Source organism: Schistocerca serialis, chromosome 7, assembly GCF_023864345.2.
Source record: "Schistocerca serialis cubense isolate TAMUIC-IGC-003099 chromosome 7, iqSchSeri2.2, whole genome shotgun sequence".
NCBI lineage: Eukaryota > Metazoa > Arthropoda > Insecta > Orthoptera > Acrididae > Schistocerca > Schistocerca serialis.
Window position 1 is genome coordinate 5,972,237 of NC_064644.1, and position 17,912 is coordinate 5,990,148.

Genomic DNA, 17,912 nt, shown 5'->3' on the forward strand with positions numbered 1-17,912 from the left:
AAATCGAGTAACGTTTCTATGGAAACGACAGGATTTTTTTTTGGGATACGACAATCACATTTCCGATCCACTAATCCTTCTTTACTGCATCCCTCACTCACACACATTGACGAATTCACACGGAAATTGCGTCGCTATGATATACTATGTGTTCTAAGACATTTCCTTCTAAATCGAGTAACGTTTCTATGGAAACGACAGGATTTTCTTTTGGGATACGACAATCTCATTTCCGATCCACTAATCCTTCTTTACTGCAACCCTCATTCCCACACATTGACGAATTAACACAGCAATTGCGTCGCATTGGAATACTATAGGTTCTATGACTTCTCCTTCTAAATCGAGTATCATTCCTATGGAAACGACTGGCTTTTCCTTTGCGATTCCAGTAACTCCTTCTCGATGCACTATTCGTTCTTTATTGCATCCCTGGCTCCCTCACATTGTCGAATTAACACAGCAATTGCGTCGCTATGAAATACTATGTGTTCTATGACTTCTCCTTCTAAATCGAGTAATGTTTCTATGGAAACGACAGGATTTTCTTTTGGGATACGACAGTGTCATTTCCGATCCTCTAATCCTTCTTTACTGCTTCCCTCACTCCCACACATTGACGAATTCACACGGAAATTGCGTCGCTATGAAATACTATGGGTTCTATGACCTCTCCTTCTAAATCGAGTAACGTTTCTATGGAAACGACAGGATTTTCTTTTGGGATACGACAATCTAATTTCCGATCCACTAATTCTTCTTAACTGCATCCCTCACTCCCACTCATTGACGAATTCACACGGAAATTGCGTCGCTATGAAATACTATGTGTTCTAAGACATTTCCTTCTAAATCGAGTAACGTTTCTATGGAAACGACAGGATTTTCTTTTGGGATACGACAATCACATTTCCGATCCACTAATCCTTCTTTACTGCATCCCTCACTCCCACACATTGACGAATTCACACGGAAATTGCGTCGCTATGAAATACTATGTGTTCTAAGACATTTCCTTCTAAATCGAGTAACGTTTCTATGGAAACGACAGGATTTTCTTTTGGGATACGACAATCACATTTCCGATCCACTAATCCTTCTTTACTGCATCCCTCACTCCCACAGATTGACGAATTAACATAGCAATTGCGTCGCAATGAAATACTATGGGTTCTATGACTTCTCCTTCCAAATCGAGTATCGTTTCTATGGAAACGTCTGGCTCTTCTTTTGCGATTCGAGTATCTCCTTCTCGATGCACTATTCCTTCTTTATTGCATCCCTGGCTCCCTCACATTGACGAATTAACACAGCAATTGCGTCGCTATGAAATACTATGTGTTCTATGACTTCTCCTTCTAAATCGAGTAATGTTTCTATGGAAACGACAGGATTTTCTTTTGGGATACGACAGTCTCATTTCCGATCCTCTAATCCTTCTTTACTGCATCCCTCACTCCCACACATTGACGAATTCACACGGAAATTGCGTCGTTATGAAATACTATGGGTTCTATGACCTCTCCTTCTAAATCGAGTAACGTTTCTATGGAAACGACAGGATTTTCTTTTGGGATACGACAATCTCATTTCCAATCCACTAATCCTTCTTTACTGCATCCCTCACTCCCACTCATTCACGAATTCACACGGAAATTGCGTCGCTATGAAATACTATGTGTTCTAAGACATTTCCTTCTAAATCGAGTAACGTTTCTATGGAAACGACAGGATTTTCTTTAGGGATACGACAATCACACTTCCGATCCACTAATCCTTCTTTACTGCATCCCTCACACCCACTCATTGACGAATTCACACGGAAATTGCGTCGCTATGAAATACTGTGTGTTCTGAGACATTTCCTTCTATATCGAGTAACATTTCTATGGAAACGATAGGATTTTCTTTTGGATTACGACAATCACATTTCCGATCCACTAATCCTTCTTTACTGCATCCCTCAGTCCCGCACATTGACGAATTAACACAGCAATTGCGTCGCAATGAAATACTATGGGTTCTAAGACATTTCCTTCTAAATCGAGTAACATTTCTATGGAAACGACAGGATTTTCTTTTGGGATACGACAATCTAATTTCCGATCCACTAATCCTTCTTAACTGCATCCCTCACTCCCACTCATTGACGAATTCACACGGAAATTGCGTCGCTATGAAATACTATGTGTTCTAAGACATTTCCTTCTAAATCGAGTAACGCTTCTATGGAAACGACAGGATTTTCTTTTGGGATACGACAATCACATTTCCGATCCACTAATCCTTCTTTACTGCATCCCTCACTCCCACACATTGACGAATTCACACGGAAATTGCGTCGCTATGAAATACTATGTGTTCTAAGACATTTCCTTCTAAATCGAGTAACGTTTCTATGGAAACGACAGGATTTTCTTTTGGGATACGACAATCACATTTCCGATCCACTAATCCTTCTTTACTGCATCCCTCACTCCCACACATTGACGAATTCACACGGAAATTGCGTCGCTATGAAATACTATGTGTTCTAAGACATTTCCTTCTAAATCGAGTAACGTTTCTATGGAAACGACAGGATTTTCTTTTGGGATACGACAATCACATTTCCGATCCACTAATCCTTCTTTACTGCATCCCTCACTCCCACAGATTGACGAATTAACATAGCAATTGCGTCGCAATGAAATACTATGGGTTCTATGACTTCTCCTTCCAAATCGAGTATCGTTTCTATGGAAACGTCTGGCTCTTCTTTTGCGATTCGAGTATCTCCTTCTCGATGCACTATTCCTTCTTTATTGCATCCCTGGCTCCCTCACATTGACGAATTAACACAGCAATTGCGTCGCTATGAAATACTATGTGTTCTATGACTTCTCCTTCTAAATCGAGTAATGTTTCTATGGAAACGACAGGATTTTCTTTTGGGATACGACAGTCTCATTTCCGATCCTCTAATCCTTCTTTACTGCATCCCTCACTCCCACACATTGACGAATTCACACGGAAATTGCGTCGTTATGAAATACTATGGGTTCTATGACCTCTCCTTCTAAATCGAGTAACGTTTCTATGGAAACGACAGGATTTTCTTTTGGGATACGACAATCTCATTTCCAATCCACTAATCCTTCTTTACTGCATCCCTCACTCCCACTCATTCACGAATTCACACGGAAATTGCGTCGCTATGAAATACTATGTGTTCTAAGACATTTCCTTCTAAATCGAGTAACGTTTATATGGAAACGACAGGATTTTCTTTAGGGATACGACAATCACACTTCCGATCCACTAATCCTTCTTTACTGCATCCCTCACACCCACTCATTGACGAATTCACACGGAAATTGCGTCGCTATGAAATACTGTGTGTTCTGAGACATTTCCTTCTATATCGAGTAACATTTCTATGGAAACGATAGGATTTTCTTTTGGATTACGACAATCACATTTCCGATCCACTAATCCTTCTTTACTGCATCCCTCAGTCCCGCACATTGACGAATTAACACAGCAATTGCGTCGCAATGAAATACTATGGGTTCTAAGACATTTCCTTCTAAATCGAGTAACATTTCTATGGAAACGACAGGATTTTCTTTTGGGATACGACAATCTAATTTCCGATCCACTAATCCTTCTTAACTGCATCCCTCACTCCTACTCATTGACGAATTCACACGGAAATTGCGTCGCTATGAAATACTATGTGTTCTAAGACATTTCCTTCTAAATCGAGTAACGCTTCTATGGAAACGACAGGATTTTCTTTTGGGATACGACAATCACATTTCCGATCCACTAATCCTTCTTTACTGCATCCCTCACTCCCACACATTGACGAATTCACACGGAAATTGCGTCGCTATGAAATACTATGTGTTCTAAGACATTTCCTTCTAAATCGAGTAACGTTTCTATGGAAACGACAGGATTTTCTTTTGGGATACGACAATCACATTTCCGATCCACTAATCCTTCTTTACTGCATCCCTCACTCCCACACATTGACGAATTATCATAGCAATTGCGTCGCAATGAAATACTATGGGTTCTATGACTTCTCCTTCCAAATCGAGTATCGTTTCTATGGAAACGTCTGGCTCTTCTTTTGCGATTCGAGTATCTCCTTCTCGATGCACTATTCCTTCTTTATTGCATCCCTGGCTCCCTCACATTGACGAATTAACACAGCAATTGCGTCGCTATGAAATACTATGTGTTCTATGACTTCTCCTTCTAAATCGAGTAATGTTTCTATGGAAACGACAGGATTTTCTTTTGGGATACGACAGTCTCATTTCCGATCCTCTAATCCTTCTTTACTGCATCCCTCACTCCCACACATTGACGAATTCACACGGAAATTGCGCCGCTATGAAATACTATGGGTTCTATGACCTCTCCTTCTAAATCGAGTAACGTTTCTATGGAAACGACAGGATTTTCTTTTGGGATACGACAATCTCATTTCCAATCCACTAATCCTTCTTTACTGCATCCCTCACTCCCACTCATTCACGAATTCACACGGAAATTGCGTCGCTATGAAATACTATGTGTTCTAAGACATTTCCTTCTAAATCGAGTAACGTTTCTATGGAAACGACAGGATTTTCTTTTGGGATACGACAATCTCATTTCCGATCCACTAATCCTTCTTTACTGCATCCCTCACTCCCACTCATTGACGAATTCACACGGAAATTGCGTCGCTATGAAATACTATGTCTTCTAAGACATTTCCTCCTGAATCGAGTAACGTTTCTATGGAAACGACAGGATTTTTTTTTGGGATACGACAATCACATTTCCGATCCACTAATCCTTCTTTACTGCATCCCTCACTCACACACATTGACGAATTCACACGGAAATTGCGTCGCTATGATATACTATGTGTTCTAAGACATTTCCTTCTAAATCGAGTAACGTTTCTATGGAAACGACAGGATTGTCTTTTGGGATACGACAATCTCATTTCCGATCCACTAATCCTTCTTTACTGCATCCCTCATTCCCACACATTGACGAATTAACACAGCAATTGCGTCGCATTGAAATACTATGGGTTCTATGACTTCTCCTTCTAAATCGAGTATCGTTCCTATGGATACGACTGGCTTTTCTTTTGCGATTCGAGTAACTCCTTCTCGATGCACTATTCCTTCTTTATCGCATCCCTGGCTCCCTCACATTGTCGAATTAACACAGCAATTGCGTCGCTATGAAATACTATGTGTTCTATGACTTCTTCTTCTAAATCGAGTAATGTTTCTATGGAAACGACAGGATTTTCTTTTGGGATACGACAGTCTCATTTCCGATCCACTAATCCTTCTTTACTGCATCCCTCAATCCCACACATTGACGAATTCACACGGAAATTGCGTCGCTATGAAATACTATGGATTCTATGACTTCTCCTTCTAAATCGAGTAACGTTTCTATGGAAACGACAGGATTTTCTTTTGGGATACGACAATCTCATTTCCGGTCCACTAATCCTTCTTTACTGCATCCCTCACTCCCACTCATTCACGAATTCACACGGAAATTGCGTCGCTGTGAAATACTATGTGTTCTAAGACATTCCCTTCTACATCGAGTAACGTTTCTATGGAAACGACAGGATTCTCTTTTGGGATAAGACAATCACATTTCCGATCCACTAATCCTTCTTTACTGCATCCCTCACTCCCACACATTGACGAATTCACACGGAAATTGCGTCGCTATGATATACTATGTGTTCTAAGACATTTCCTTCAAAATCGAGTAACGTTTCTATGGAATCGATAGGATTTTCTTTTCGGATACGACAATCACATTTCCGATCCACTAATCCTTCTTTACTGCATCCCTCCCTCCCACTCATTGACGAATTCACACGGAAATTGCGTCGCTATGAAATACTATGGGTTCTATGACTTCTCCTTCTAAATCGAGTAACGTTTCTATGGAAACGGCAGGATTTTCTTTTGGGATACGACAATCTCATTTCTGATCCACTAATCCTTCTTTACTGCATCCCTCACTCCCACTCATTGACGAATTCACACGGAAATTGCGTCCCTATGAAATACTATGTGTTCTAAGACATTTCCTTCTAAATCGAGTAACGTTTCAATGGAAACGACAGGATTTTCTTTTGGGATACGACAATCACATTTCCGATCCACTAATCCTTCTTTACTGCATCCGTCACTCCCACACATTGCCGAATTCACACGGAAATTGCGTCGCTATGAAATACTATGTGTTCTAAGACATTTCCTACTAAATCGAGTAACGTTTCTATGGAAACGACAGGATTTTCTTTTGGGATACGACAATCTCATTTCCGATCCACTAATCCTTCTTTACTGCATCCCTCACTCCCACACATTGACGAATTCACACGGAAATTGCGTCGCTATGATATACTATGTGTTCTAAGAATTTCCTTCAAAATCGAGTAACGTTTCTATGGAAACGATAGGATTTTCTTTTCGGATACGACAATCACATTTCCGATCCACTAATCCTTCTTTACTGCATCCCTCCCTCCCACTCATTGACGAATTCACACGGAAATTGCGTCGCTATGAAATACTATGGGTTCTATGACTTCTCCTTCTAAATCGAGTAACGTTTCTATGGAAACGGCAGGATTTTCTTTTGGGATACGACAATCTCATTTCCGATCCACTAATCCTTCTTTACTGCATTCCTCACTCCCACTCATTGACGAATTCACACGGAAATTGCGTCGCTATAAAATACTATGTGTTCTAAGACATTTCGTTCTAAATCGAGTAACGTTTCTATGGAAACGACATGATTTTCTTCTGGGATACGACAATCACATTTCCGGTCCACTAATCCTTCTTTACTGCATCCTTCACTAGCACACATAGACGAATTCACACAGAAATTGAGTCGCTATGATATACTATGTGTTCTAAGACATTTCCTTCTAAATCGAGTAACGTTTCTATGGAAACGACAGGATCCCTTCTGGGATACGACAACCTCATTTCCGATCCACTAATCCTTCTTTACTGCATCCCTCACTCCCACACATTGACGAATTCACACGGAAATTGCGTCGCTATGAAATACTATGGGTTCTATAACTTCTCCTTCTAAATCGAGTAACGTTTCTATGGAAACGACAGGATTTTCTTTTGGGATACGACAATCTCATTTCAGATCCACTAATCCTTCTTTACTGCATCCCTGACTCCCACTCATTGACGAATTCAGACGGAAATTGTGTCGCTATGAAATACTATGTGTTCTAAGACATTTCCTTCTAAATCGAGTAACGTTTCTATGGAAACGACAGGATTTTCTTTTGGGATACGACAATCTCATTTCCGATCCACTAATCCTTCTTTACTGCATCCCTCACTCCCACTCATTGACGAATTCACACGGTAATTGCGTCGCTATGAAATACTATGGGTTCTATGACTTCTACTTCTAGATCGAGTAACGTTTCTATGAAAACGACAGGATTTTCTTTTGGGATACGACAATCTCATTTCCGATCCACTAATCCTTCTTTACTGCATCCCTCACTCCCACTCATTGACGAATTCACACGGAAATTGCGTCGCTATGAAATACTATGTGTTCTAAGACATTTCCTTCTAAATCGAGTAACGTTTCTATGGAAACGCTAGGATTTTCTTTTGGGATACGACAATCACATTTCCGATCCACTAATCCTTCTTTACTGCATCCCTCACTCCCACTCATTGCCGAATTCACACGGTAATTGCGACGCTATGAAATACTACGGGCTCTATGACTTCTCCTTCTAAATCGAGTAACGTTTCTATGGAAACGACAGGATTTTCTTTTGGGATACAACAATCTCATTTCCGATCCACTAATCCATCTTTACTGCATCCCTCACTCCCACTCATTGACGAATTCACACGGAAATTGCGTCGCTATGAAATACTATGTGTTCTAAGACATTTTCTTCTAAATCGAGTAACGTTTCTATGGAAACGACAGGATTTTCTTTTGGGTTTCGACAATCACATTTCCGATCCACTAATCCTTCTTTACTGCAGCCCTCACTCCCACATATTGACGAATTCACACGGAAATTGCGTCGCTATGAAATACTATGTGTTCTAAGACATTTCCTTCTAAATCGAGTTACGTTGCTATGGAAACGACAGGATTTTCTTTTGGGATACGACAATCATATTTCCGATCCACTAATCGTTCTTTACTGCGTTCCTCACTCCCACACATTGACGAATTCACACGGAAATTGCGTCGCTATGAGATACTATGGGTTCTATGACTTCTCCTACTAAATCGAGTAATGTTTCTATGGAACGACAGGATTTTCTTTTGGGATACGACAATCTCATTTCCGATCCACTAATCCTTCTTTACTGCATCCCTCACTCCCACACATTGACGAATTCACACGGAAAATGCGTCGCTATGAAATACTATGGGTTCTATGACTTCTCCATCTAAATCGAGTAACGTTTCCATGGAAACGACAGGACTTTCTTTTGGGATACGACAATCTCATTTCCGATCCACTAATCCTTCTTTACTGCATCCCTCACTCCCACTCACTGACGAATTCACAAGGAAATTGAGTCGCTATGAAATACTAGGTGTTCTAAGACATTTCCTTCTAAATTGAGTAACGTCTCTATGGAAACGACAGGATTTTCTTTTGGGATACGACAATCTCATTTCCGATCCACTAATCCTTCTTTACTGCATCCCTCACTCCCACTCATTGACGAATTCACACGGAAATTGCGTCGCTATGAATTGCTATGTGTTCTAAGACATTTCTTTCTAAATCGAGTAACGTTTCTATGGAAACGACAGGATTTTCTTTTGGGATACGACAATCACGTTTCCGATCCACTAATCCTTCTTTACTGCATCCCTCACTCCCTCACATTGACGAATTCACACGGAAATTGCGTCGCTATGAAATACTATGTGTTCTAAGACATTTCCTTCTAAATCGAGTAACGTTTCTATGGAAACGACAGGATTTTCTTTTGGGATACGACAATCTCATTTCCGATCCACTAATCCTTCTTTACTGCATCCCTCACTCCCACTCATTGACGAATTCACACGGAAATTGCGTCGCTATGAAATACTATGGGTTCTATGACTTCTCCTTCTAAATCGAATAACGTTTCTGTGGAAACAACAGAATTTTCTTTTGGGATACGACAATCTCATTTCCGATCCACTAATCCTTCTTTACTGCATCTCTCACTCCCACTCATTGACGAATTCACACGGAAATTGCGTCGCTATGAGATACTATGTGTTCTAGGACATTTCCTTCTAAATCGAGTAACGTTTCTATGGAAACGACAGGATTTTCTTTTGGGATACGACAATCACATTTCCGATCCACTAATCCTTCTTTACTGCATCCCTCACTCCCACTCATTGACGAATTCACACGGAAATTGCGTCGCTATGAAATACTATGGGTTCTAAGACATTTCCTTCTAAATCGAGTAACGTTTCTATGGAAACGACAGGATTTTCTTTTGGGATACGACAATCTCATTTCCGATCCACTAATCCTTCTTTACTGCATCCCTCACTCCCACTCATTGACGAATTCACACGGAAATTGCGTCGCTATGAAATACTATGGGTTCTATGACTTCTCCCTCTAAATCGAGTACTGTTTCTATGGAAATGACAGGATTTTCTTTTGGGATACGACAATCACATTTCCGATCCACTAATCCTTCTTTACTGCATCCCTCACTCCCACTCATTGCCGAATTCACACGGTAATTGCGACGCTATGAAATACTATGGGTTCTATGACTTCTCCTTCTAAATCGAGTAACGTTTCTATGGAAACGACAGGATTTTCTTATTTCCGATCCACTAATCCTTCTTTACTGCATCCCTCACGCCCACTCATTGACGATTTCACACGGAAATTGCGTCGCTATGAATTACTATGTGTTCTAAGACATTTCCTTCTAAATCGAGTAACGTTTCTATGGAAACGACAGGATTTTCTTTTGGGATACGACAATCTCATTTCCGATGCACTAATCCTTCTTTACTGTATCCCTCACTCCCACACATTGACGAATTCACACGGAAATTGCGTCGCTATGAAATACTATGGGTTCTATGACCTCTCCTTCTAAATCGCGTAACGTTTCTATGGAAACGACAGGATTTTCCTTTGGGATCAACAATCTCATTTCCAATCCACTAATCCTTCTTTACTGCATCCCTCACTCCCACTCATTGACGAATTCACACGGAAATTGCGTCGCTATGAAATACTATGTGCTCTAAGACATTTCCTTCTAAATCGAGTAACGTTTCTATGGAAACGACAGGATTTTCTTTTGGGATACGACAATCACATTTCCGATCCACTAATCCTTCTTTACTGCATCCCTAACTCCCAAACATTGACGAATTCACACGGAAATTCCGTCGCTATGATATACTATGTGTTCTAAGACATTTCCTTCTAAATCGAGTAATGTTTCTATGGAAACGACAGGATTCTCTTTTGGGATACGACAATCACATTTCCGGTCCACTAATCCTTCTTTACTGCATCCCTCACTCCCACTCATTGCCGAATTCACACGGTAATTGCGACGCTATGAAATACTATGGGTTCTATGACTTCTCCTTCTAAATCGAGTAACGTTTTTATGGAAACGAGAGGATTTTCAATTGGGATACAACAATCTGATTTCCGATCCACTAATCCATCTTTACTGCATCCCTCACTCCCACTCATTGACGAATTAACACGGAAATTGCGTCGCTATGAAATACTATGTGTTCTAAGACATTTCCTTCTAAATCGAGTAACTTTTCAATGGAAACGACAGGATTTTCTTTTGGGATACGACAATCTCATTTCCGATCCACTAATCCTTCTTTACTGCATCCCTCACTCCCACACATTGACGAATTCACACGGAAATTGCGTCGCTATGAAATACTATGTGTTCTAAGCCATTTCCTTCAAAATCGAGTAGCGTTGCTATGGAAACGACAGGATTTTCTTTTGGGATACGACAATCATATTTCCGATCCACTAATCCTTCTTTACTGCATCCCTCACTCCCACACATTGACGAATTCACACGGAAATTGCGTCGCTATGAAATGCAATGGGTTCTATGACCTCTCCTTCTAAATCGAGTAACGTTTCTATGGAAACGACAGGATTTTCTTCCGGGATACGACAATCTCATTTTGGATCCACTAATCCTTCTTTACTGCATCCCTCACTCCCACACATTGACGAATTCACACGGAAATTGCGTCGCTATGAAATACTATGTGTTCTAAGACATTTCCTTCTGAATCGAGTAACGTTTCTATGGAAACGACAGGATTTTCTATTGGGATACGACAATCACATTTCCGATCCACTAATCCTTATTTACTGCATCCCTCACTCCCACACAATGACGAATTCACTTGGAAATTGCGTCGCTATGAAATACTATGTGTTCTAAGACACTTCCTTCTAAATCGAGTAACGTTTCTATGGAAACGACAGGATTCTCTTTTGGGATACGACAATCTCATTTCCGATCCACTAATCCTTCTTTACTGCATCCCTCACTCCCACTCATTGACGAATTCAGACGGAAATTGCGTCGCTATGAAATACTATGGGTTCTATGACATTTCCTTCTAAATCGAGTAACGTTTCTATGGAAACGACAGGATTTTCTTTTGGGATACGACAATCACATTTCCGATCCACTAATCCTTCTTTACTGCATCCCTCACTCCCACTCATTGACGAATTCACACGGAAATTGCGTCGCTATAAAATACTATGGGTTCTATGACTTCTCCTTCTAAATCGAGTAACGTTTCTATGGAAACGACAGGATTTTCGTCTGGGATACGACAATCTCATTTCCGATCCACTAATCCTTCTTTACTGCATCCCTCACTCCCACACATTGACGAATTCACACGGAAATTGCGTCGCTATGAAATACTATGTGTTCTCACTCCCACTCATTAACTAATTCACACGGAAATTGCGTCGCTATGAGATACTATACGTTCTAAGACATTTCCTTCTAAATCGAGTAACGTTTCTATGGAAACGACAGGATTTACTTTTGGGATACGACAATCACATTTCCGATCCACTAATTTTTCTTTACTGCATCCCTCACTCCCACACATTCACGAATTAACACAGCAATTGCGTCGCAATGAAATACTATGGGTTCTAAGACATTTCCTTCTAAATCGAGTAACGTTTCTATGGAAACGACAGGATTTTCTTTTGGGATACGACAATTTCATTTCCGATCCACTAATCCTTCTTTACTGCATCCCTCACTCCCACTCATTGACGAATTCACACGGAAATTGCGTCGCTATGAAATACTATGGGTTCTATGACATTTCCTTCTAAATCGAGTAACGTTTCTATGGAAACGACAGGATTTTCTTTTGGGATACGACAATCTCATTTCCGATCCACTAATCCTTCTTTACTGCATCCCTCACTCCCACTCATTGACGAATTCACACGGAAATTGCGTCGCTATGAAATACTATGGGTTCTATGACTTCTCCTTCTAACTCGAGTACTGTTTCTATGGAAACGACAGGATTTTCATTTGGGATACGACAATCACATTTCCGATCCACTAATCCTTCTTTACTGCATCCCTCACTCCCACTCATTGACGAATTCACACGGAAATTGCGTCGCTATGAAATACTATGGGTTCTAAGACTTCTCCTTCTAAATCGAGTAACGTTTTTATGGAAACGACAGGATTTTCTTCCGGGATACGACAATCTCATTTTCGATCCACTAATCCTTCTTTACTGCATCCCTCACTCCCACACATTGACGAATTCACACGGAAATTGCGTCGCTATGAAATACTATGTGTTCTAAGACATTTCCTTCTAAATCGAGTAACGTTTCTATGGAAACGACAGGATTTTTTTTTTGGGATACGACAATCTCATTTCCGATCCACTAATCCTTCTTTACTTCATCCCTCACTCTCACACATTGACGAATTCACACGGAAATTGCGTCGCTATGAAATACTATGGGTTCTATGACTTCTCCTTCTAAATCGAGTAACGTTTCTATGGAAACGACAGGATTTTCTTTTGGGATACGACAATCTCATTTCCGATCCACTAATCCTTCTTTACTGCAACCCTCACTCCCACACATTGACGAATTCACACGGAAATTGCGACGCTATGAAATACTATGTGTTCTAAGCCATTTCCTTCTAAATCGAGTAACGTTGCTATGGAAACGACAGGATTTTCTTTTGGGATACGACAATCATATTTCCGATCCACTAATCCTTCTTCACTGCATCCCTCACTCCCACACATTGACGAATTCACACGGAAAATGCGTCGCTATGAAATACTATGGGTTCTATGACTTCTCCATCTAAATCGAGTAACGTTTCTATGGAAACGACAGGACTTTCTTCTGGGATACAACAATCTCATTTCCGATCCACTAATCCTTCTTTACTGCATCCCTCACTCCCACTCATTGACGAATTCACACGGAAATTGCGTCGCTATGAAATACTATGGGTTCTATGACATTTCCTTCTAAATCGAGTACTGTTTCTATGGAAACGACAGAATTTTCTTTTGGGATACGACATTCACATTTCCGATCCACTAATCCTTCTTTACTGCATCCCTCACTCCCACTCATTGACGAATTCACACGGCAATTGCGTCGCTATGAAATACTATGGGTTCTATGACTTCTCCTTCTAAATCGAGTAAGGTTTCTACGGAAACGACAGGATTTTCTTCTGGGATACGACAATCTCATTTCCGATCCACTAATCCTTCTTTACTGCATCCCTCACTCCCACACATTGACGAATTCACACGGAAATTGCGTCGCTATGAAATACTATGTGTTCTAAGACATTTCCTTCCAAATCGAGTAACGTTTCTATGGAAACGACAGGATTTTCTTTTGGGATACGACAATCACATTTCCGATCCAGTAATCCTTCGTTACTGCATCCCTAACTCCCACACATTGACGAATTCACACGGAAATTGCGTCGCTATGAAATACTATGTGTTCTAAGACATTTCCTTCTAAATCGAGTAACGTTTCTATGGAAACGACAGGATTTTCTTTTTGGATACGACAATCTCATTTCCGATCCACTAATCCTTCTTTACTGCATCCCTCACTCCCACTCATTGACGAATTCAGACGGAAATTGCGTCGCTATGAAATACTATGTGTTCTGAGACATTTAGTTTTAAATCGAGTAACGTTTCTATGGAAACGACAGGATTTTCTTTGGGATACGACAATCACATTTCTGATCCACTAATCCTTCTTTACTGCATCCCTCACTCCCACACATTGACGAATTCACACGGAAATTGCGTCGCTATGAAATACTATGTGTTCTAAGACATTTCGTTCTAAATCGAGTAACGATTTTATGGCAACGACAGGATTTTTTTTGGGATACGACAGTCACATTTCCGATCCACTAATCCTTCTTTACTGCATCCCTCACTCCCACACATTGACGAATTCACACGGAAATTGCGTCGCTATGAAATACAATGGGTTCTACGACTTCTCCTTCTAAATCAAGTAACGTTTCTATGGAAACGACAGGATTTTCTTCCGGGATACGACAATCTCATTTTCGATCCACTAATCCTTCTTTACTGCATCCCTCACTCCCACACATTGACGAATTCACACGGAAATTGCGTCGCTATGAAATACTATGTGTTCTAAGACATTTCCTTCTGAATCGAGTAACGTTTCTATGGAAACGACAGGATTTTCTTTTGGGATACGACAATCTCATTTCCGATCTTCTAATCCTTCTTTACTGCATCCCTAACTCCCACTCATTGACGATTTCACACGGAAATTGCGTCGCTATGAGATACTATGCGTTCTAAGACAGTTCCTTTTAAATCGAGTAATGTTTCTAAGGAAACGACAGGATTTTCTATTGGGATACGACAATCACATTTCCGATCCACTAATCCTTATTTACTGCATCCCTCACTCCCACACAATGACGAATTCACATGGAAATTGCGTCGCTATGAAATACTATGTGTTCTAAGACACTTCCTTCTAAATCGAGTTACGTTTCTATGGAAACGACAGGATTCTCTTTTGGGATACGACAATCTCATTTCCGATCCACTAATCCTTCTTTACTGCATCGCTCACTCCCACTCATTGACGAATTCAGACGGAAATTGCGTCGCTATGAAATACTATGGGTTCTATGACATTTCCTTCTAAATCGAGTAACGTTTCTATGGAAACACCAGGATTTTCTTTTGGGATACGACAATCACATTTCCGATCCACTAATCCTTCTTTACTGCATCCCTCACTCCCACTCATTGACGAATTCACACGGAAATTGCGTCGCTATAAAATACTATGGGTTCTATGACTTCTCCTTCTAAACCGAGTAACGTTTCTATGGAAACGACAGGATTTTCTTCTGGGATACGACAATCTCATTTCCGATCCACTAATCCTTCTTTACTGCATCCCTCACTCCCACACATTGACGAATTCACACGGAAATAGCGTCGCTATGAAATACTATGTGTTCTAAGACATTTCCTTCTAAATCGAGTAACGTTTCTATGGGAACGACAGGATTTTCTTTTGGGATACGACAATCTCATTTCCGATCCACTAATCCTTCTTTACTGCATCCCTCACTCCCACTCATTGACGAATTCACACGGAAATTGCGTCGCAATGAATTACTATGGGTTCTATGACTTCTCCTTCTAAATGGAGTAACGTTTCTGTGGAAACAACAGGATTTTCTTTTGGGATACGACAATCTCATTTCCGATCCACTAATCTTTCTTTACTGCATCTCTCACTCCCACTCATTAACTAATTCACACGGAAATTGCGTCGCTATGAGATACTATGCGTTCTAAGACATTTCCTTCTAAATCGAGTAACGTTTCTATGGAAACGACAGGATTTTCTTTTGGGATACGACAATCACATTTCCGATCCACTAATTTTTCTTTACTGCATCCCTCACTCCCACACATTCACGAATTAACACAGCAATTGCGTCGCAATGAAATACTATGGGTTCTAAGACATTTCCTTCTAAATCGAGTAACGTTTCTATGGAAACGACAGGATTTTCTTTTGGGATACGACAATTTCATTTCCGATCCACTAATCCCTCTTTACTGCATCCCTCACTCCCACTCATTGACGAATTCACACGGAAATTGCGTCGCTATGAAATACTATGGGTTCTATGACATTTCCTTCTAAATCGAGTAATGTTTCTATGGAAACGACAGGATTTTCTTTTGGGATACGACAATCTCATTTCCGATCCACTAATCCTTCTTTACTGCATCCCTCACTCCCACTCATTGACGAATTCACACGGAAATTGCGTCGCTATGAAATACTATGGGTTCTATGACTTCTCCTTCTAACTCGAGTACTGTTTCTATGGAAACGACAGGATTTTCTTTTGGGATACGACAATCACATTTCCGATCCACTAATCCTTCTTTACTGCATCCCTCACTCCCACTCATTGACGAATTCACAAGGAAATTGCGTCGCTATGAAATACTATGGGTTCTAAGACTTCTCCTTCTAAATCGAGTAACGTTTTTATGGAAACGACAGGATTTTCTTCCGGGATACGACAATCTCATTTTCGATCCACTAATCCTTCTTTACTGCATCCCTCACTCCCACACATTGACGAATTCACACGGAAATTGCGTCGCTATGAAATACTATGTGTTCTAAGACATTTCCTTCTAAATCGAGTAACGTTTCTATGGAAACGACAGGATTTTTTTTTGGGATACGACAATCTCATTTCCGATCCACTAATCCTTCTTTACTTCATCCCTCACTCTCACACATTGACGAATTCACACGGAAATTGCGTCGCTATGAAATACTATGGGTTCTATGACTTCTCCTTCTAAATCGAGTAACGTTTCTATGGAAACGACAGGATTTTCTTTTTTGATACGACAATCTCATTTCCGATCCACTAATCCTTCTTTACTGCAGCCCTCACTCCCACACATTGACGAATTCACACGGAAATTGCGTCGCTATGAAATACTATGTGTTCTAAGCCATTTCCTTCTAAATCGAGTAACGTTGCTATGGAAACGACAGGATTTTCTTTTGGGATACGACAATCATATTTCCGATCCACTAATCCTTCTTTACTGCATCCCTCACTCCCACACATTGACGAATTCACACGGAAAATGCGTCGCTATGAAATACTATGGGTTTTATGACTTCTCCATCTAAATCGAGTAACGTTTCTATGGAAACGACAGGACTTTCTTCTGGGATACAACAATCTCATTTCCGATCCACTAATCCTACTTTACTGCATCCCTCACTCCCACTCATTGACGAATTCACACGGAAATTGCGTCGCTATGAAATACTATGGGTTCTATGACATTTCCTTCTAAATCGAGTACTGTTTCTATGGAAACGACAGAATTTTCTTTTGGGATACGACATTCACATTTCCGATCCACTAATCCTTCTTTACTGCATCCCTCACTCCCACTCATTGACGAATTCACACGGAAATTGCGTCGCTATGAAATACTATGGGTTCTATGACTTCTCCTTCAAAATGGAGTAAGGTTTCTATGGAAACGACAGGAATTTCTTCTGGGATACGACAATCTCATTTCCGATCCACTAATCCTTCTTTACTGCATCCCTCACTCCCACACATTGACGAATTCACACGGAAATTGCGTCGCTATGAAATACTATGTGTTCTAAGACATTTCCTTCCAAATCGAGTAACGTTTCTATGGAA